This window comes from Pristiophorus japonicus, chromosome 2, assembly GCF_044704955.1.
Source record: "Pristiophorus japonicus isolate sPriJap1 chromosome 2, sPriJap1.hap1, whole genome shotgun sequence".
NCBI lineage: Eukaryota > Metazoa > Chordata > Chondrichthyes > Pristiophoridae > Pristiophorus > Pristiophorus japonicus.
Window position 1 is genome coordinate 245,873,200 of NC_091978.1, and position 21,610 is coordinate 245,894,809.

Genomic DNA, 21,610 nt, shown 5'->3' on the forward strand with positions numbered 1-21,610 from the left:
AATGTTGGTCCCTTAGAAGATGAGAAGGGGGATTTAATAATGGGAAATGTGGAAATGGCTGAGACCTTAAACAATTATTTTGCTTCGGTCTTCACAGTGGAAGACACAAAAACCATGCCAAAAATTGCTGGTCATGGGAATGTGGGAAGGGAGGACCTTGAGACAATCACTATCACTCGAGAGGTAGTGCTGGACAGGCTAATGGGACTCAAGGTAGACAAGTCCCCTGGTCCTGATGAAATGCACCCCAGGGTATTAAAAGAGATGGCGGAAGTTATAGCAGATGCATTCGTTATAATCTACCAACGGACTCTGGGGAGGTACCAGCGGATTGGAAAGCAGCTAATGATTTGCCTCTGTTTAAAAAGGGGGCAGACAAAAGGCAGGTAAATATAGGCTGGTTAGTTTAACATCTGTAGTGGGGAAAATGCTTGAAGCTATCATTAAGGAAGAAATAGCGGGACATCGAGATAGGAACAGTGCAATCAAGCAGACGCAATATGGATTCATGAAGGGGAAATCATGTTTAACTAATTTACTGGAATTCTTTGAGGATATAACGAGCATGGTGGATAGAGGTGTGCCGATGGATGTGGTGTATTTAGATTTCCAAAAGGCATTCGATAAGGTGCCACACAAAAGGTTACTGCAGAAGATAAAGGTACGCGGAGTCAGAGGAAATGTATTAACATGGATAGAGAATTGGCTGGCTAACAGAAAGCAGAGAGTCGGGATAAATGGATCCTTTTCGGGTTGGAAATCGGTGGTTAGTGGTGTGCCACAGGGATCAGTGCTGGGACCACAACTGTTTACAATATACATAGATGACCTGGCAGAGGGGACAGAGTGTAGTGTAACAAAATTTGCAGATGACACAAAGATTAGTGGGAAAGCGGGTTGTGTAGAGGACACAGAGAGGCTGCAAAGAGATTTAGATAGATTAAGCGAATGGGCTAAGGTTTGGCAGATAGAATACAATGTCGGAAAGTGTGAGGTCATCCACCTCTGAAAAAAAAACAGTAAAAGGGAATTTTATTTGAATGGGGAGAAATTACAACATGCTGCGGTGCAGAGGGACCTGGGGGTCCTTGTGCATGAATCCCAAAAAGTTAGTTTGCAGGTGTAGCAGGCAATCAGGAAGGCGAATGGAATGTTGGCCTTCATTGCGAGAGGAATGGAGTATAAAAGCAGGGAGGTCCTGCTGCAACTGTACAGGGTATTGGTGAGGCGGCACCTGGAGTACTGCGTGCAGTTTTGGTCACCTTACTTAAGGAAGGATATACTAGCCTTGAAGGGGGTACAGAGACGATTCACTAGGCTGATTCCGGAGATGAGGGGGCTACCTTATGATGATAGATTGAATAGACTGGGTCTTTACTCGTTGGAGTTCAGAAGGATGAGTGGTGATCTTATAGAAACATTTAAAATAATGAAAGGGATAGACAAGATGGAGGCAGAGAGGTTGTTTCCACTGGTCGGGGAGACTAGAACGAGGGGGCACAGCCTCAAAATACGGGGGAGTCAATTTAAAACCGAGTTGAGAAGGAATTTCTTCTCCTAGAAGGTTGTGAATCTGTGGAATTCTCTGCCCAAGGAAGCAGTTGAGGCTAGCTCATTGAATGTATTCAAATCACAGATAGATAGATTTTTAACTAATAAGGGAATTAAGGGTTATGGGGAGCGGGCGGGTAAGTGGAGCTGAGTCCATGGCCAGATCAGCCATGATCATTTTAAATGGCGGAGCAGGCTCGAGGGGCTAGATGGCCTACTCCTGTTCCTAATTCTTATGTTCTTATGTTCATTAGCAACCCTCCAGTTGAGAGGAACTGATCCAGAGTCGATAGACTGTTGGAAAATTATCACCAATGCATCCACTATTTCTAGGGCCACTTCCTTAAGTACTCTGGGTTGTAGACTATCAGGCCCTGGGGATTTATCGGCCTTCAATCCTGTCAATTTCCCTAACACAATTTCCCGCCTAATAAGGATATCCTTCAGTTCCTCCTTCTCACTAGACCCTCAGTCCCCTAGTACATCCGGAAGGTTATTTGTGTCTTCCTTTGTGAAGACAGAACCAAAGTACGTGTTCAATTGGTCTGCCATTTCTTTGTTCCCCATTATAAATTCACCCGAATCCGACTGCAGGGGACCTACATTTGTCTTCACTAATCTTTTTCTCTTCACATATCTATAGAAGCTTTTGCAGTCAGTTTTTATATTTGCAGCAAGCTTCCTCTCATACTCTATTTTCCTCCTCTTAATTAAACCCTTTGTCCTCTGCTGAATTCTAAAATTCTCCCAGTCCTCCAGTTTACTGCTTTTTCTAGCTAATTTGTATGCCTCTTCTTTGGAATTAATGCTATCCTTTCCCATTTTATTTTTACTCCAGACAGGGATGTACAATTGCTGAATTTCGTCCATATGATCTTTAAAGATTTGCCATTGCCAATCCACTGTCAACCCTTTAAGTATCATTTGCCAGTCTAATCGAGCCAATTCGCGCCTCATACCATCAAAGTTGCCTTTCCTTAAGTTCAGGACCCTAGTTTCTGAATTAACTTTGTCACTCTCCATCTTAATAAGAAATTCTACCATATTATGGTCACTCTTCCCCAAGGGGCCTCGCACAACAAGATTGCTAATTAGTCTCTTCTCATTACACATCACCCAGTCTAGGATGGCCAGCTCTCTGGTTGGTTCCTCGACATATTGGTCTCGAAAACCATCCCTAATACACTCCAGGAAATCCTCCTCCACCGTATTGCTACCAGTTCGGTTAGCCCAATCAATATGTAGATTAAAGTCGCCCATGATTACTGCTGTACCTTTATTGCACACATCCCTTATTTCTTGTTTGATGACTACTATTTGGTGGCCTGTACACAACTCCCACTAGCGTTTTCTGCCCTTTGGTATTCCGTAGCTCCACCCATACCGATTCCACATCATCCAAGCTAATGTCCTTCCTTACTATTGCATTAATTTCCTCTTTAACCAGCAACACCACCCCGCCTCCTTTTCCTTTCTGTCTGTCCTTCCTCAATGCTGAATACCTTTGTATGTTGAGTTCCCAGCCTTGGTCACCCTGGAGCCATCACATCATATCCGTTAACTGCTATCTGCGCAGTTAATTCATCCACCTTATTCCGAAAACTCCTCACATTGAGGCACAGAGCCTTCAGGCTTGTCTTTTTAAAACACTTTGACCCTTTAGAATTTTGCTGTAAAGTGGCCCTTTTTGTTTTTTGCCTTGGGTTTCTCTGCCCTCCACTTTTACTATTCTCCTTTCTAGCTTTTGCTTTTTTCTCCATTTTATTTCCCTCTGTCTCCCTGCATAGGTTCCCATCCCCCTGCCATATTAGTTTATCACCTCCCGAACAGCACTAGCAACCACTCCCCCTAGGGCATTGGTTCTCATCCTGGCTAGGTGCAGACTGTCCGGTTTGTACTGGTCCCACCTCCCCCAGAACCGGTTCCAATGCCCCAGGAATTTGAATCCCTCCCTTCTGCACCACTGCTCAAGCCACGTATTCATCTGAGCTATCCTGCGATTCCTACTCTGACTAGCACGTGGCACTGGTAGCAATCCTGAGATTACTACCTTTGAGGTCCTGCTTTTTAATTTAACTCCTAGCTCCCTAAATTCGTCTTGTAGGACCTCATCCCGTTTTTTACCTATATTGTTGGTGCCTATATGTACCACAACAATTGGCTGTTCACCTTCCCTTTTCAGAATGTCCTGCACTCACTCCGAGACATCCTTGACCCTTGCACCAGGGAAGCAACATACCATCCTGGAGTCTCGGTTGCGGCCGCAGAAACGTCTATCTATTCCCCTTACAAATGAATCCCCTATCACTATCACTCTCCCACTCTTTTTGCTGTCCTCCTGTGCAGCAGAGCCACCCATGGTGCCATGGACTTGGTTGCTGCTGCTCTCCCCTGATGAGTCATCCCCCTCAACTCTACCCAAAGTGCTGTATCTGTTTTGCAGGGGGATGACAGCAGGGGACCCCTGCACTACCTTCCTTGTACTGCTCTTCCTGTTGGTTTTCCATTCCCTATCTGGCTGTGTACCCTTCTCCTGCGGTAAGACCAACTCACTAACCGTGCTATTCATGTCATTCTCAGCATCGTGGATGCTCCAGAGTAAATCCATCCACAGCTCCAGTTTTGCATCCGGGAGGGCGCTGATCACCTCGTGTCTCATCGCTGAGAGCATGCAGAAATCAAGCGCAGGCAGCGGAAATGGCGTGTGGCAAACCAGTCCCACTCTCCCTTTCCTTCAACGACTGTCTGTCCCACCTGTGACAGAGTATGTGGTTCTCGTATTGGACTGTTCAGCCACCTAAGGACCCATTTTAAGAGTGGAAGCAAGTCTTCCTCGATTCTGAGGGACTGCCTATGATGATGATTATGATGATGGATGCTTGGGTCCACAAGTACATTAATAATCTGCCCACCCCTTCCACGCTGGAAAGTATGGGCTCCAAGCTCTGTCCACAGCACTGTGCAAGGCTGAAGCTGGATTCCTCCGTGCTCTTTAACATTGCATTCAGGCTTTATGGCAGACCTGCTAATGCACAAAGCATTTCATTGGGCATACCCATCAGCGTTCTTCTGTAGGCTGCCCCATCGAAGTTTTCATCTGAATCCTGTGCAGCAAAACCTATTTGTGACCTCGCCCTCCAAGGAGCTGGCACCTGTGCTACCCTTTTTCCCTGCCCTGAGTGCAGGCCACTTATGCCCAGTGTCTTACCACATGCACATCCCAAGTCTAACCTATCCTCTAAAGTACGCAGTGTGTCAGTATTTGAGCTGGTGGCTTGGGGGTGTGAAATAGAGTGGCAGCGTTTCTTCTTCTTCTTCTTCTTCACTCCTCTCTCCCTCTTCAGTTGACCCACTGGCTGTGCAGGCTGGATTTCTTTGATGTCTGAAATGAGAAAGGCACAAGGATAGGGTTGTGGTGACGGGAACAGGGCGGGAGCAAGAGGTGCAGGCTTACATCATGTGCAGATTGTAAATCAGAATAGATTGTAGGTTGTAGGATGTAGGGGAAATGGGATGTGAGAAGGAGGATAACGTATAAGGATACCAGCATCTTGCATTCTTTCAGCCCCACCGCTTGCCATGGGCTCAGCCATGCCCCTGCCAGGATTGGCCAGTAATTGTCACCTCAAAGTGGATGAGGTGATGCAGGCGAGCCTGTCCCCCACCAATTAAGATCTGCTGCTGGTTATGTGCCACCTTTTCCTGCATGAGAAAGGGAAGTGTGGTTGAATAACTGACAGTTTGTCCAAGCTGTGAGATGTGGATGTGCGGCTTGCAGCATTGGTAATTATATGAGGGTGAGGTGAAGCTATGATTCTGACGTATTCCTCGTGTTTGGTAGAGATTGTTGGTAAGTGCATGATATGATGTGTTGCATTGAGCAGTCTGTATGGCTAGTGGTGCAGTTGGTAGGCGACAGCTTTAGAAGATGCATTCACTGACCTTGACCAATGGTCTGAGGTTATTAAGCTTCTTTGGGAACTGGAGTCATGCAATGTGCGGGGGGGGGCGGGGACACAGTAACCGCCTCGGTGATCTGGTCCCACATCCTTCTTATAGTATTTCTCGAGGGCCTCCTGGCCCTCTGTGAGTGGAGGACTTCTCTTCAAGTGTTCACGCCCTGCACAAAAGCCTCGTGCATCTGAGACCGTGGATGCCCTTTCCCTGGCCTGTTGAGCCATTTTGTTTCATGCTGAAGCAGTTTTAACATTTTTGATTGAAGGAAGGCAGCTCATCTTTAAGAGGTGCAGACTGCCCTTAAGAGGTGCAGACTAGTAAAGCTAGCCTCACACGAACATTGCAAACTTTAGCCCTCTGCTGAGTCCACAGCTAGTCAGCAGTGCATTCAGCGTTGTACTTTGCGCTGCAATCATGCAAAGTAGCAGGCAGCATGAATTTTACATGCGGGCACAGGCCGGTATTCAGGCTTCATCCATTTTCACCCCCAAGAAGTACTAATAATGGTTTTTTGAGATAGATTTTAAACTGAAAACATTCCAATGGATACTGAGCCTTCTGGTAAACAGGGAAAACATTTGTGAGATACTCATTATTAATATTTATTTATATTTTTTGTAATATTTCCATATTATATCTGAGACTCTTGTATAAAGTTGGATCATAATTAAATTATATAGATCAAGTTAAGGCCTACCAGAAGCAGTTCTTGCATTTTGCTTTCAAGTGTGCCGAAGTCCAATATTATTGTACCTCTCATTGGCCATTGAAAAGAATCAAACCAACCATTATTTTCTGAGTTGACAACATCCCATCATCAAATTTACAAATTGCTGCAGTTTCCATATTATGTTTCCAGATTAAATTACACTTCCAGAGTTATAAATATAAATTCACCTTTGAAGTAGTTAATCTCATTTATATGGTTTGCATTCGATTTTTTGTTTTGATATCTTACTTTTAATCTGCTCGGAAGGATAGGTACAGAACCTGCTCCTTGTCAATATTGCACTGGAAATTTCCACAGAAGCTGTACAATAGCAGGCCTAATGATTTGGCTGAGATTGAAGAATCGCTGAGTGGGGTATCACGGTTAAGTGAGTCTCTGCGAAGACAACTATTTATCAAGAGCCTATTTTGCTGTAGTACCACTGCATACCTAGGAAGAAAGTCTATTTAAAATTATTTTCTAATGTTACTGTGTGAGAGTTTCAATTTTGAGCATATTAACTGTGATGGGAAATCTGTATTTTTAAAGATAAGTTTAATGGCATATTTATGTATAAAAAATCCCTTGATTTACTGTAACCTTATATAAGACAGCAATGACTTCAGTGAAGTATAAAAGTTGTTAGACTGCTTATTCATGTAATTTATAAAATGCTAAATGCCTTCCTTATAGAGGCATCAGGAAGAGCTGGAGCTGAAACTCGTGATTAAATCATGTTTAATTCCCTTTGACTTGTATATCTCTGACATCTCCCAAAAGCAGTTATCCGACTGTGATGTGCAAATCAGGAAAACACTGATGCAGGTTGCACTTTCTGGAGTGGATAGTTTGTTAGTGTGTTGACACACATTGATATTCCCATGATGTATATGTTACTGGGAGTTGTATAAAGCAGTTGGAGGGTAATATTAATAGCTACTCTGGCAGAACTGGTAAGTTATTTATTTTTGTTAGAGAATTGCACTGTCTCAATAGTTGAGATACATAATTGAAAGTTTCCCGAAGGACTTTCTAAATGTAGTTGCTTGCTGGATTAAATTTTGGAATGTTCTTATAGAGAATTCCATACAAATATGTTTGTAAATATGATTAAATAACGGAAAGTCTCCATCCTTCATTTTATAAAGCCCAATGTAATCAACCTAGTGGATAAGTTTATTAAACAGTAGGAAAAGTTGTTAATTCATGAGGCTCATCTCACTGTGGTTTGGAACTACAGCTGTATAAAAAATGGGGTCATTTTAGGGTGTTAGTCACCAGGGTGTGTCATGTAGCTTTCTGTGCAAGCCACCCAACTACCAACAACATGGGATGCAGCATTTTCCTTTCAGCATTAGCGTGACTTCTAGCTAGTGAGAAGTTAACCACTCAATCAGAACAAACAAGAAATTATGCTGTTGATCTCCATAATACACCAAGTGGGTGGTTACCCAGATATCTTGTTCAGAAAATTGGAACAGGATGATACTCAGCTCTACTTCTCCACAACAACAACTTGCAAATATATAGCGCATTTAACATAATAAAATGTTACCCTCTTGACCCCTTCACGGCTTTTATGTTGTCAGACTGCTTGTGTGAAAAGGATGAGCTACAATTCTGTCCAACACATCACTGGCTACACTAAAGGATCTTCAGCTCATGCCACAAAGTCCGTATCCTTCCCACTGATTTCATCCCCACCTGCCGCCTCCCCCCCCCCGCCCCGACCCCACTCATCAACATCTCCCCCGCCCCCCAGCCACTGTCTTCTGTGGAACTAGACTGTTTGCAAACTCACTGATCTACTGGGCTCCAAAATAACCAAAAATAATCCAATCCGGTCAATTACCGCCCCATCAGTCTAATCTCAATCAGCAGCAAAGTGATGGAAGGTGTCATCGACCATGTTATCAAGAGACATTACTCGTCAATAACCTGCTCACTGATGCTCAGATTGGGTTCTGCCAGAACCACTCGGCCCCAGACCTCATTGCAGCCTTGGTCCAAACATGGACAAAAGAACTGAATTCCAAAGGTGAGGTGAGAGTGACTGCCCTTGACATCAAGGGAGCATTTGACCGAGTGTGGCATCAAGGAGCCCTAGTAAAATTGAAGTCAATGGGAATCACAGGGAAAATTCTCCACTGGCTAGTGTCATACCTAATAGAAAGGAAGATGGTTGTGGTTGTTGGAGGTCAATGATAGAGAATTCAAACAGGCTGCATTTAGACAAGTTGAGAAAACACAGACTCCAATGACTACGTGCAGTTCAGCATGTTGCATTAAGTCATCAATCAACTTGACATTTTAGGACCTTGGGTAGCGAGCCAATTAAAAGGTTAAAAGACTATTAATTGAGCCAATAAGGTCAAAGAAGGCGAGTTCTTTTCTGTAAATTGATCCAGGTATAAGTACAGCCATTTTGACCATGTGGTCCCAGAAGGACAAAGACCTGGCTTAAAGCCAAGAACTTGTTACTGCTGTCTGCCAAAAATAAAGCAGTTAAAACTACAATCGGAGTTCGTATTTCATTGGAAATTAAGAGATCTAACAGTCAATCATCACAGCCCCAGAGCAGGAGTTCCTTAGGGCAGTAACCTAGGTCCAACTATCTTCAGCTGCTTCATCAATTACCTTCCCTCGATCATAAAGTCAAACGTGTGGAAGTTCACTGACAATTGCACAGTATTCAGTTCCATTCGCAACTCCTCAGAAAATGAAGCAGTCCATACACGCGTGCAGCAAGAGCTGGATGATATTCAGGCTTGGGCTGATAAATGGCAAGTAACATTCATGCTACACAAGTGCCAGGCAATGACTATCTCCAATAAGTCAGAGTCTAACCACCTCCACTTAATACTCAATGGCATTACCATCACCAAATCCCTCACCATCAACATCCTGGAGGTCATCATTGACCAGATACTTAACTGGACCAGCCACATAAATAATGTGGCAACAAGAACGGGTCAGAGGCTGGATATTCTGTGGCGAGAGTCTCACCTCTTGACTCCCCAAAGCCTTTCCACCATCTACAAGGCACAAGTCAGGAGTGTGATGGAATATTCTCCACTTGCCTGGATAAGTGCAGCTCCAACAACACTCAAGAAGCTCCACACCATTCAGGACAAAGAAGCACACCTGATCAGCATCTCATCCATCAACGTAAACATTCACTCCTTCCACCGGCACACCGTGGCTGCAGTATATACCATCTACAAGATACACTGCAACAACTAGCCAAGGCTTCTTCGGCAGCACATCCCAAACCTACGATCTCTACCACTTAGAAAGTCAAGGGCAGCAGGAGTATTGGAGCACTATCATCTGCAACTTCCCCTCCAAGTTGCATACTATCCTGACTTGGAAATATATTACCATTCCTTCATCGTCGCTGGGTCAAAAACCTGGAACTCCCTCCCTAACAGCACTGTGGGAATTCCTTCACCACAAGGACTGCAGCGGTTCAAGAAGGCGGCTCACCACCACCTTCTTAAGACCAATTAGGGATGGACAATAAATGCTGGCCTTGCCAGCAATGCCCACATCCTGGAACATATAAAAAAAAACATTCTGAATCCATGTCCTCTCCATCACAAAGACTACTTATTTCCATTTCAGTACCATCACTTGCCTCTGGCCCTACCTCAGCCCATCTACAGCTGAAACCTTCAGCTATGCCTTTGCCACCTCCAGACTTGACTAATCCAATGCTGTCCTGGCTGGCCTCCCATCTTCCGTCCTCTGTAAACTTCAGCTCCTCCATAATTGTGCAATATAATATTGTAATATTCAATCCCATACCAAGTCCTGCTTATTCATCATCCCTTGACGATCTCCATTGGCTCCTAGTCCCAAAATACCTCAAATTTAAAATTCCCTTCCTTGTATTAAATCCTTTCATGGCCTTGACCCTTCTTATCTCTGTAATCTCCTTCAGCCCTATAAACCCCTCCTCCTGAACTCTCTGTTCCTCTGACTCTAGCGTCTTGTGCATCAGTTGAAGCATTTGACAGGAAATCTGAGGAAAAGGTTCGGCATCAAGAAAACAAGGAAGGAAAATGTTGCCACCAATGTGACAAGAGTACTCGTGATTGATGGAAAAGGGGGTCACATTTCTCATTGACATCAGCCTATGAAATAGATTTGCATTCACTAGTGTTTAACCTTAGCATTTCTATTGGTCTATTCAACTTGGGATAATCTGTTTCCTTTCAATATTGAAATAACCAAACAAGGGATCGTTGCGATACTTGCACAAGTACAGGCTGAAAGAGAACTGTCACTAGAAATATTTTCTGGATATTATGCCTGTATATTAACATTTTTATTAATACGCCTTTGGACACAAGTACAAATCATGAGTGTCTCTCTAGCCTTGTTAGAGAATTTAAAAAATCCAGAAGACAGTGGGTAAATGGCCCACTGAATTCTAGTTTTAGGAACAGTACTGTAAAAGTCAGCTGAAAGTGATAACTTGTTACAGAGACCAGATGCTGACAGAAACCATTGCTAAAGAACGAATGAGATGGAACAAAAACTGTCACCTTATAAAATTAACCCTGACAAGTCTCATAGGGGGAGAAATTCGGTCGCGCCTCATTTGGGGCGGTAACCCAGGCGGAGCGATAATTTTAGCACCTTGAAAAAATTTGCGCCTCCTGTCGAGAAACTTGTCAGAATAGGATGAAGAGCTGAAGGTGGTGCAACATCAGCTATCACACACTTGACCTGGGGGGGGCGCTAACGAAAATGCTGCACTAAATTTGACCGACCCATTTCTCATGCGCCAAACTCCGATTCAGATCGCGGGAAAAGCCGAGTCTTAAAGCCGCTACATAGTTATGCACCCATTAAAGTTTTCAAAACTACTTGTTTTCAAGCTGTACTGTTATGTCTGTCTGCCGCTGAAAACTCGGAGGCTCATGCACCGTGCTCTGTGTAAACGTTGCACTGACTATGACCTCTGAGGGAAGCGCTTCCTCATCTCTTTAAGTAGCCACCAGTTAACTACTTTGCAAGCATGTCCGACTGTTTTACCAGACGTTGTTATTTAGTGGGCGCTAAATGAAGCCTAATTTAGTGAGCTGGGTGCGAGCATGGGCGTTGCACCAGGACTGACGTCATGATCGGAGTGATCACCAGCAGCCAGGCGCTAGCGGTTTGCGCCCCCGCTAAACCTCGAATGAAATTTCCGGTGGGGCGCTAAAAGCTGCGCACCCGGTCACTAAGCTGTAATGCTCGCACTACCAACCCCTCTGGGTGCTAATCCAGCCCATTGTTGCTGAAATCTGAGATTAAAATTTAATGCTATACATCAACCAATGGTGACTTAAAGGCAATACTCGCCTTCCTATCAACCTCTAACATGAAATTAGTGAACTTCCACTGACAATCCTTAGCTGACAGATACAACCAAGAGATCTCTAACTGGTAAAAACTTCGTACAGATCAGCTTTTGCAAAAAACCTCACCTAAAGGTTCTATTGTAAAAATTATGGACGAAAAATTGGATATGGTCACGAAATGGGCAGTGCCATGGCCCAACGATATTAAGCTGTGCCAGGTCAAAATGGTCTAGGTAGTATGCAAAATTCATGCTCAGTCCCGATTAACATAATTATAGTCTTGCTCTCAGTGCTAAAACTGCTGCTCATTGGTTTACCGCTCATCAGGTCGGCCAATATCGGATCCAGTCTAATTCCCAATCATGTTTGGCACAGGCTTTATTCAATACTTAAAGGAGAGGTGCATTGATGCTACAGTGCCTCATTTTCAATCCAGTTCTAACTTCACCTGGAAACAGATGGCTGAGCATCAGCACAGGGAGAGAGCCTGTAGATTCTCAGATGAGACTCTTGAGACACTGGTAGTGGCTGTGGGGGAGGAAGCAGGCTGTCCTCTTCCCATATACTGGCAAGAAGCCCTCGCCACATATAACTCGAAGGCTCTGGCAGGAGATAGCTGGCTATGTGACGGCCAGTACTGTGGTCCCAGGTCGGCGATCCAATGTCGCAAGAAGTTTACTGACTTCACAAGGCAGGACAAGGTGAGTGAAGGCTTCAGCAAATGCATGTGCTCCACATGTTCAATGTACCATCCCCCCAGCACTCACCTACCAACGATCTCTCCCTATCACCACTCAGATTTTACAATCAGAGCTTCGCTTCACCCTCACAATCTTACCACTACTGCAACACTTACATCCACATCTTACAACTGGCACACAATGACAGCTATTTACCTATGGCAGGCACATCACCCAAACACATTACACCACATTCACTCACACACTTCCCTTTCTCTTGCAAGCCAAGGCCACGCATAATCGGATAGAGCATGGCAGACAGGCGGGGAGCGGGGGGGGGGGGGGGCGGCGGCAAGGTGCCATCTAGGACCTCTGCCAATTGGAGGAGCGAATGCTGGAGATTATTGGGTGGCAGATAATGGAAGCCATAGCAACTGACGAGGTTGAGGCCCATGGAAATGCTGGAAAACTCCTGAAGAGACCGTCTCGACCTAGACATGATGCTGCGTGTGATGGGCAATGTAGCAGCTTCCATTGCAGCACAGGCGGAAGCAACCCAGCGTCTTAGTGCTGTAGCTAAAGGGCAGACCGAACTTATGCAGCCTCTGCTTGATGCCACCCAAGCTCAGACCACTTTAACAGATTGCTAGGAATGCTGAGACGCCTCCCGTTGTGAGTGGTAGTGGGTCAGTGGAGCAGGAACCTGCTGTCCTCTCTCAGGACGACAGTATTCCTATTCCCACCTCTGCCACTTTGCCAGTACCCTTGTCGCTGACTGTCAGCCAGCCAGCCCAGACTGCTGCCGCCCATGCCGAGGTGGTGCAGTCTGCAACCGTGTCTTCTAGGGCCAGGGCTGCTCAAGGTCATCCTGCAAATCCATCTGAAGTCTCTCTAATGGAAACTCAGTCGCCTTCCACCAGCCATGCTGCAGCACTGGGGGAGCACGGCGTAGGAGCACTAGATCAGGAAAGGGCACCTGAATGACAGGCACTATGGGATTGCACAGGGGAGATTAGTTTATATCATATGTGTAAATTCAGTTTTGATAAATTTATTAATTTTATGTATAATTTTTTGTGGTGGCTCTCATTTCAGATTTGTGCCCAGGAGGACACTGTGATATTCGGTGACAGAGGGGTGGTATGATGGGAATGTGATGAGCAACAGGGATCTGGGGTTTCATTCATTCGAATTGGAGTCTGATGAGATGCTCACAGACAGCACATCCAGGAGGGGGATTGCCTGCTGGCCTCCTCCCTTCCTCCTATTTCTCTTCCTCTTCCTCTTGCTCATCTTCCTTTTCCTCCTCTCAGTCGTCGTCCTCCTGAGGTGATCCCGCAATCCCTGATGGCAAGGGCTGCGCTCTCTTGATGACCAAGCTGTGAAGCATGCAGCAGGCTGCAACAAAATGAGAAATCCGCTCTGCCAAGTACTGGGGGTTCCTCTTAAGTGGTCAAGGCAGCGGAACCATTGCTTCAGTAGGCTGATGGTCTGCTCGATGATGTTCCGAGCATAAGCCTGGTTCTCATCATAAGAGTGCTAGGCACAAGTGTTGGATTAGCCTTGGGTGAAGGGTAGCCTCCTGACCCTTCTTCTCTCTCTGTGCGCATCTTCTCGTCTTCTTCGTTGCCTCCATTCTCTCGCCCTAAGATACTCGAGCACGGGCGGGACTGCGAGTAGACTCATGACTGTGAGAAAATGTTGTCAGCAGAAGTCTTTAAATAAGAATGAAGGTGTTCTCCACTTGCAGCAACACTCTTTGTTACTGTAGAACATTGAAATAAGTTAACAAGCTACTAGAGTTGCTGAAAATTCTGTAGAACCAGTCAAACTAAAGAAACATATCAGGTGCAAGTTGTTGCTGATGATCCCTTTAAATATCACTGGAGCCTCCTTCCTGCTTCTCAACACTTGCTCATCTGATCACACTTAAGGCATGCTGGTAACTGGAGCGGTGAAGTCGAAACTCACAGATCAAGCATAAAGTGAGCATTGCACACTGTCTGATGCCATGATCTGCATCATCTCCATAATTTTGGCGAGCACCGACATTGGAGGTGCCAATCGACATTGGTCTAGATCACCAAACTCTGACTGATAAAGGGCATAAGTGCATATTGATATTCAGACTATTTCACAAATTAGATGTAAGCATATTCTATCAAGGATCAAAAAGCATAAATGATGGTGAGTTTTCATATTAGATGAATACATTTGTAGATTCAGAGCACCATCTATCAGATAATGTACAAGGGAGAAACTTTGAAACAGCTGAATTTCAGGAAATATGTAGGATCGAGAAGACCTAGATGGCCTCTAGGGTAGCATCTTTAGTATTGTAGCATAGCTATGATTAAGAACATAAGAACATAAGAATTAGGAGCAGGAGTAGGCCATACAGCCCCTTGAGCTGGTCTGCCATTGAATATCATGGCTGATCTTTGACCTCAACTCCACTTTCCCACATGAGTCCAAAAATCTATCTATCTCAGCCTTTAATATACTCAATGATTCAGTATCTACAGCCCTTTGATGTAGAGAATTCCAAAGATTCACAACCATCTGAATGAAGAAATTCCTCCTCATCTCAGCCTTAAATGGCTGACCTCTTATGCTGAGACTGTGTCCCCTAGTTGTAGACTCTCCAGCCAGGGGATACAATCTCTCAGCATCTACCCTGTCAATCCTCCTCAGAATCTTATGGTTCAGTGAGGTCATCTTTCATTCTTCTACATTTCAGAGAGTATAGGCCCAATCTACTCAATATAATTGATTGAGAAGATAACTGCTGTATTCTCTGTTGGCTAGCTTGATTGAGCTTTTCAGCTGAACTATAACAAGATTTTCTTTCAGTTTATGTCAACAAATCAAATAAATGATTGGCATCCCATGATAAATGATGGAAAATGACAATCAGTGAAAGTATTATGGCACTGAATATGGTACTGTTTGGGGAAGGGATTTTTCTGCAGGGGCCAGTCTGTTTGAGGTGATCTTTAAGTGGCTAACGAGAAGCAGAAAACCCATTATGATTTGAGCTTCACAATCAGTAGTACTGGAGAAGTTGATGGCTGTGCAATATTGCACAAGAAGCTATAATATTGGCAATGTAATTAATAGACAACATTTCAATTGTGATGTGTCCTTTGCCACAGATGGATAACTATTAACAACTAATCAAAGTTTCTTAATTTGTTTACTATTTAAGTTACAGAATGTTCCAGTAAATTATGACACTGAGTTCTAATCATCAAAGGAAACAGTTCAGTTTCCCGACAGTAAGTAAATGTTGGATCTTCTTTATCCTAGCATCTGTACATTCAAAGTATGTAATGAAAAGTTCATGCACCAGATTATATATTAGTCTCGTGACTTCAGTCAGAGCAACAGATTTGCTGGAACTCTAGATTGAAATCATTGTAGCTGTGACCAGGTCATTTCAATAAAGTCACTCACAGGGGAGAGGGGAGAGGGGAGATAGAAAACATGAGGCGGGGAGTGGGTACGGGTGGGATGCAATTTTCAACTGTCTCTTGCCTATTTCTCACCTGAAAAATGATAATCAGCAGAGGAAAATCGGATGGGCACCTTCAAGCAGGCAGCAGGCTGTTTAAATATGCAAATTGCAGACCTATGCCAGTTGTAAGATCCTATTACCATTTTTATGTACAAATGGATGGAGCATGTACCATGCATGCTTGTATCAGGTGTTGAGTGGCCTAACCAATGGTCCTTAAAAGGACAGCTAGAGACTTGTCTAAAAACAGCCTGGGTTTTTTTGGAGCGGGAAATTTTTGAAGGGTCCGTAGGAGCAGGAGACAAATAGCGGAGCATCTGTTTGGTACCTGCTGCTCGCCAGTTAAATTTAAATGAGGCCTGAATCTGAATATAGCTCGGGCCTCCAGGCAGTGGCTTTGGGCCGGTGTTACAGATGCACTGCTGCCTTTACCATCATTTTGAGACAAAGGGGCCGAAATTCATCAACTCACCGCCCGCTGCCGCCGACTGCCGCCCACTGCCACCGACATTCCTCCTGAAGATCCACCCAGTGCCAATTTGGAGGTGGCCTGGAGCAGACCGGAGCAGGCGGGAGGAGAGAGCCGCCGGGAACTGCCCGCTGATGTCAGCGGACGGCTGAGTGGCGCAACTGACCTCCCGCCCGCCGACATCCCAGATTCCTGCAGGCAGGACTCATCGGGACTCGGCGGCAGAACGGGGGTGGATCGCTGGCTGGAGGCTGGTCTGTACCCGGCGGTAAGTAGGAAGAACCTGAAAAAAAGGTAAGTGAACACTGTAAAAAAAATTTCCAACAGCGACTTACCTATATGGGGTCCCTTGAAGGACTTCGGATAGTTTTTTTATTTTTTAGTGTTGATTTTTTTTTTCAGGTCTTCAACCCTCCGTGGGCCCGACTCTATCCTCGGTGGCACTTGGGCTGCGAGCGCCTCTGCCACTGAAAATGTGACCTCCCACCTGCTACCGCCCAGATTGGCAGCGTACGTCGTTCATGTGCCGTCCGCCGACCTTCGAGGGACCTCGGCCATGAATATCCCACCAAAAGTACCGTCCAGTACCTTGGCGCCATCGGCAGCACTTTGGGCAGCACTTGGTGGGCGGAGGCCTTGATGAAAATCGGCCCCAAAGTTCAAAACATTTCTCGAGACAGGGAAAATTGGTGGCTGCGTCAACCTGAGTTTCCTTTAAGGTTGGATACACAGAAAGATATTTAAAACCAGTTTTGATTGCCAAGTTAAAAACGTATTTTTATTTGTGTGTTTTTCAATTTTTATTTTTCACAAAATGGAGGAGCAAATTTGCAGAGAAATTATAGAGACATGCAAGAACTATAAAGTAGTTATAATGGTGGACTTTAACTATCCTTATATAGACTGGGGTATTAATAGTGTAAAGGGCAGAGAGGGAGAAGAATTTCTGAAGTGTGTTCAGGAGAACTTTCTTGATCAGTATGTTAACGTTCCAACAAGGAAGGAGGTATTGTTGGATCTGGTTCTGGGGAATGAGGTAGGTCAAGTGGAGCAAGTGTCAGTAGATGAACATTTAGGGAACAATGATCATAGTATCATAAGGTTTAGATTAGCTATGGAAAAGGACAAGGAGCAATCTAGAGTAAAAATACTTAATTGGAGGAAGGCAAATTTCAGTGGGATAAGGATGGATCTGGCCTGGGTAAATAGGAATCAAAGATTGGCAGGAAAAACTGTGGTGGAACAATGAGCTGCCTTTATAGTTTGAGTACAGTTGAGGTACATACCCACTAGGGAGAAAGTAGGGCAACTAAAGCCGCAGCTCCCTGGATAACTAAAGAAATAGAGAGTAAAATGAAGCAGAAAAACAGCATGTCTGACAGATGTCAGTTCGAGAATACATCTGGGAATCAAGCTGAATATAGAAAGTTCAGAGGAAAAGTGAAAAAGAAAATAAGAGGGGCAAAGAGAGGATATGTGAATAGAATGGCAGCTAACATAAAAAGTAATCCAAATGTCTTCTATAGGCATATAAATAGTAAACGGATAGTAAGAGGAGGTTGGGGCCAATTCGGGACCAAAAAGGAGACCAACGCATGCAGGCAGAGGGTATGGCTGAGATACTAATCATAGAACCATAGAAAAATTATGACACAGAAGGAGGCCATTCGGTCGAAAAAGAGTTACACAGCTTAATCTCACCTTCCAGCACCAGGTCCATAGTTTTATACATTATGGCTCAAGGGGAACCAATTTTGGCCATGATTTGCTCCAATTTCTTTGGAGTAAGTTGGTTTTTCTGGCTTAAGTTAAAAATTGCAATTTTCCCCAATAAACTTGCTCCAGAGTAACTCGGTTACGTACGATTTTTTTTAGTTAAGTTTCTTTTTCAAAAGGGGGCGTTCCCAGCCACTTATGCCAGTTTTGGCCATTTATGCCACTTTGACCAATTAAAACTTACTCCAAATCGACTATGTGGCCAGCTCTGAAAAACATTGCGGGCAGTTAAGAATTCGGTGCAGGTTAGTATATTTAAATCACCACAGTTCCGAGCTTCACACCATTTATTCTGATCTATCTTTCTTGGGTCCAAAGTCGATAATCTCAGCCAGGGGAAACAACCTTTCAACATCTAGTTAATCAACTTAACATAGTTTTTTTAACTCATTACTTGATCTAGTTTAAGTTATAGGTAGATTATATGAAATATTTAAATATGTAACATGAACCACTACAAGTATTGAAGCCAAAAAACAAAACCTCCTTCCCTTCTCTGCACCGCATTCCCACTTACCAAATTCCCAACTTTTGCACTCCGTTTCTGACAACTCTGAGCGGCCCTGAATAAATACTGCAGGATATTCCCCACTCACCAGGCGAATATCGGGGCATTCCTTTGGCCAGGGATAGAGGCTGCGAGCATCGGGTCCTGCTCACAGCCTGCAGGACACGCTGGGAGGGCGAGGAGCATGCGCGCAGACTCCACTGCGCATGCGGACATCTACTGGCAGTGTTTTCTGCACTGGGCTGTTGCTTCGCCCCCCCACTGCACTATGTAGGACACGGGCAGGATGGGGCCACTTTTTCTCGGCACCATTTCCAGCGCGCATAGTCGGTGCATTTAGGGCAAATGCACCAAAAAAAGGGGTTGGGGAAAATTGGACCCTTTAAGTGCACATCCAAGTACTTTTGAAATTTGATGAGGGTTTCTGCCTCTACCACCGTTTCAGGCAATGAGTTCCAGACTTCCACCACTCTCTGGGTGAAGAAATTTTTCATCATTTCCTCTCTAGTCTTTCTACCAACTACTTTAAATCTATGCCCCCTTGTTATTGACCGTTCTGCCAAGGGAAATAGGTCCATCCTATTCACTCTATCTAGGCCCCTCATAATTTTATATACCTCAATTAAATCTCCCCTCAGCTTTCCCTGTTCCAAGGAAAACAACCCCAGCCTATCCAATCTTTCCTCATAGCTAAAGTTTTCCAGTCGTGGCAACATCCTCTTAAATCTCCTCTGCACCCTTTCTAGTGCAATCACATCCTTCCTGTAGTGTGGTGATTCGAACTCCATGCAGTACTCAAGCTGTGGCCTAACTAGTGTTGTACACAATTCTAGCATAACTTCCCTGCTCTTGTAGTCTATGCTTCAGCCAATAAAGGAAAGCATTCCATATGCCTTTTTAACTTCTTATCAACCTGTCCTGCTACCTTTAAGGATCTGTGGACATGCACTCCAAGGTCCCTCTGTTCCTTCACACCTCTCAGTATCCTCCCATTTATTGTGTATTCCCTTGCGTTGTTGCCCCTCCCCAAATGCATTACATCACACTTTTCCAAATTGAATTCCATATTAAATGAGTACTTTGCATCTGTCTTCACCAAGGATGAAGATGCTGCCATAGACATAGTAAAGGGGGAGGTAGAGGAGATACTAGAAGGGATAAAAATTGAAAAGATGATGTACTAGAAAGGCTGGCTGTACTTAAAGAAGACAGGTCACCAGGATGGTATGCATCCTAGGATGCTGAGGGAAATAAAGGAAGAAATCACGGAGGTACTGGGCATAATCTTCGTTAGAAACCAGGTTGGTGCCAGAGGACTGGAGAATTGCAAATGTTACACCCTTGTTCAAAAAAGGGTGTAAAGATAAACCCAGCAACTATAGGCCAGTCAGTTTAATCTCGATAGTGGGGAAGCTTTTAGAAACAATAATTAGGGACAAAATTAACAGTCACTTGGACAAGTCTGGATTAATTGAGGAAAGCCAGCATGGATTTGTTAAAGGCAAATTGTGTTTAACCAACTTGACCACATTTTTTGATGACGTGACAGAGAGGGTTGATGAGGGAAATGCAGCTGACGTAGTGTGCATGGATTTCCAAAAGACGTTCGAAAAGTGCAACATAATAAACTTGCCAGCAAAGTTGAAGCCCATGGAATAAAAGGGACAGTGGCAGCAAGGATACGAAATTGGTCAAGTGACAGGAAATAGGGAATAGTGGTGAACGGTTGTTTTTCAGACTGGAGGAAGGTGGTTTTCCCTAGGGGTCGGTTCTGGGATCGCTGCTTTTCTTGATATTTATTAATGATTTGGATGTGGGTGTACAGGGCACAATTTCAAAATTTGCAGATGACACAAAATTTGGAAGTATAGTGAACAGTGAGGAAGATAGTGATAGACTTCAAGGGGACATTGACAAGCTGGTGGAATGGGCAGACATATGGCAGATGAAATTTAATACAGAAAATTGCAAAGTGATACATTTTGGTAGAAAGAATAAGGAGAGAAAATATAAACGAAAGGGTATAATCCTAAAGGGGTTGCATGAATAAAGAGACCTAGGGGTATATGTGCATAAATTGTTGAAGGTGGCAGGACAGGTTGGGAAAGCAGTTAAAAAACTTATGGGATCCTGGGCTTCATGAATAGAGGTATTGAGTACAAAAGCATGAAAATTATGATGAACCTGTATAAACACTGATTCGGCCTCAACTGGAGTATTGTGTCCAATTCTGGGCACCACACTTTAGTAAGGATGTGAAGGCTTTAGAGAACATGCAGAAAAGGTTTATGAGACTGATTCCAGAGATGAGAGACTTCAGTTACGTGGACAGACTGGAGAAGCTGGGGTTGTTCACCTTAGAGCAGAGAAGATTGAGAGGAAATTTGATAGAGGTGTTCAAAATCATGAGGGGTCTGGACAGAGTAGATAGAGACAACTGTTCCCATTGGCTGAAGGGTCGAGAACCAGAGGACACAGATTTAAGGTGATTGGTAAAAGAACCAAAGGCGACATAAGAAAAAACATTTTTACGCAATGAGTGGTTATATTCTGGAACGCACTGCCTGAAAGATCAGGAGATAAAAATTGGAGATCAAAATATTATTTTCTTGGGTCATAGTGAATTGCATTTGCAATGTTGGCTCTCAGCAGTATCTCAGCCATGCAATGGGAACCTGCCACTGCTAGAGAGGATGTTCCTGTGCTGCTGGATAAGGGCAATTGTTGCAGCACTTCAAAAGTGCCTGAAGCTGCCTAAATGCTTCTGGCCTACATTTAGGAGTGTGCTTGGAATAATTCCAGCTTCAAGTTCTACAACCACGGATGGTCTGAGGCATAGACAGATGGCCATTGTTCACCTATTACCCAGTCCTCCTGCCTTAAACCCCCTCTAACCCCAACCTCCACACCACCCACCCCCTCCAACCCCACCCCCGGTTCCCCATCCCCCTGCCTTCCACTGCCTCCTTACGTCAGTTCTTCTTTGGCCTCAGTGATAAGTGAGGGAAATTGTACAGGGTCTTAAGCTTCACTCTCCACCATCATCTCCATGTGACGGGACAAACCCTGGGTGGGCAGCTGATGTCAGAATG

The 21,610-nt window shown here is 44.4% G+C and overlaps 1 protein-coding gene across 1 annotated transcript in view; it reads right to left on the reverse strand.

Moving 5' to 3' along the window:
- myoz2b (myozenin 2b) overlaps positions 1 to 21,610 on the reverse strand; it is a 65,266-nt gene that overhangs the window by 20,747 nt on the left and 22,909 nt on the right. The gene's annotated exons all lie outside the window — the stretch shown is intronic.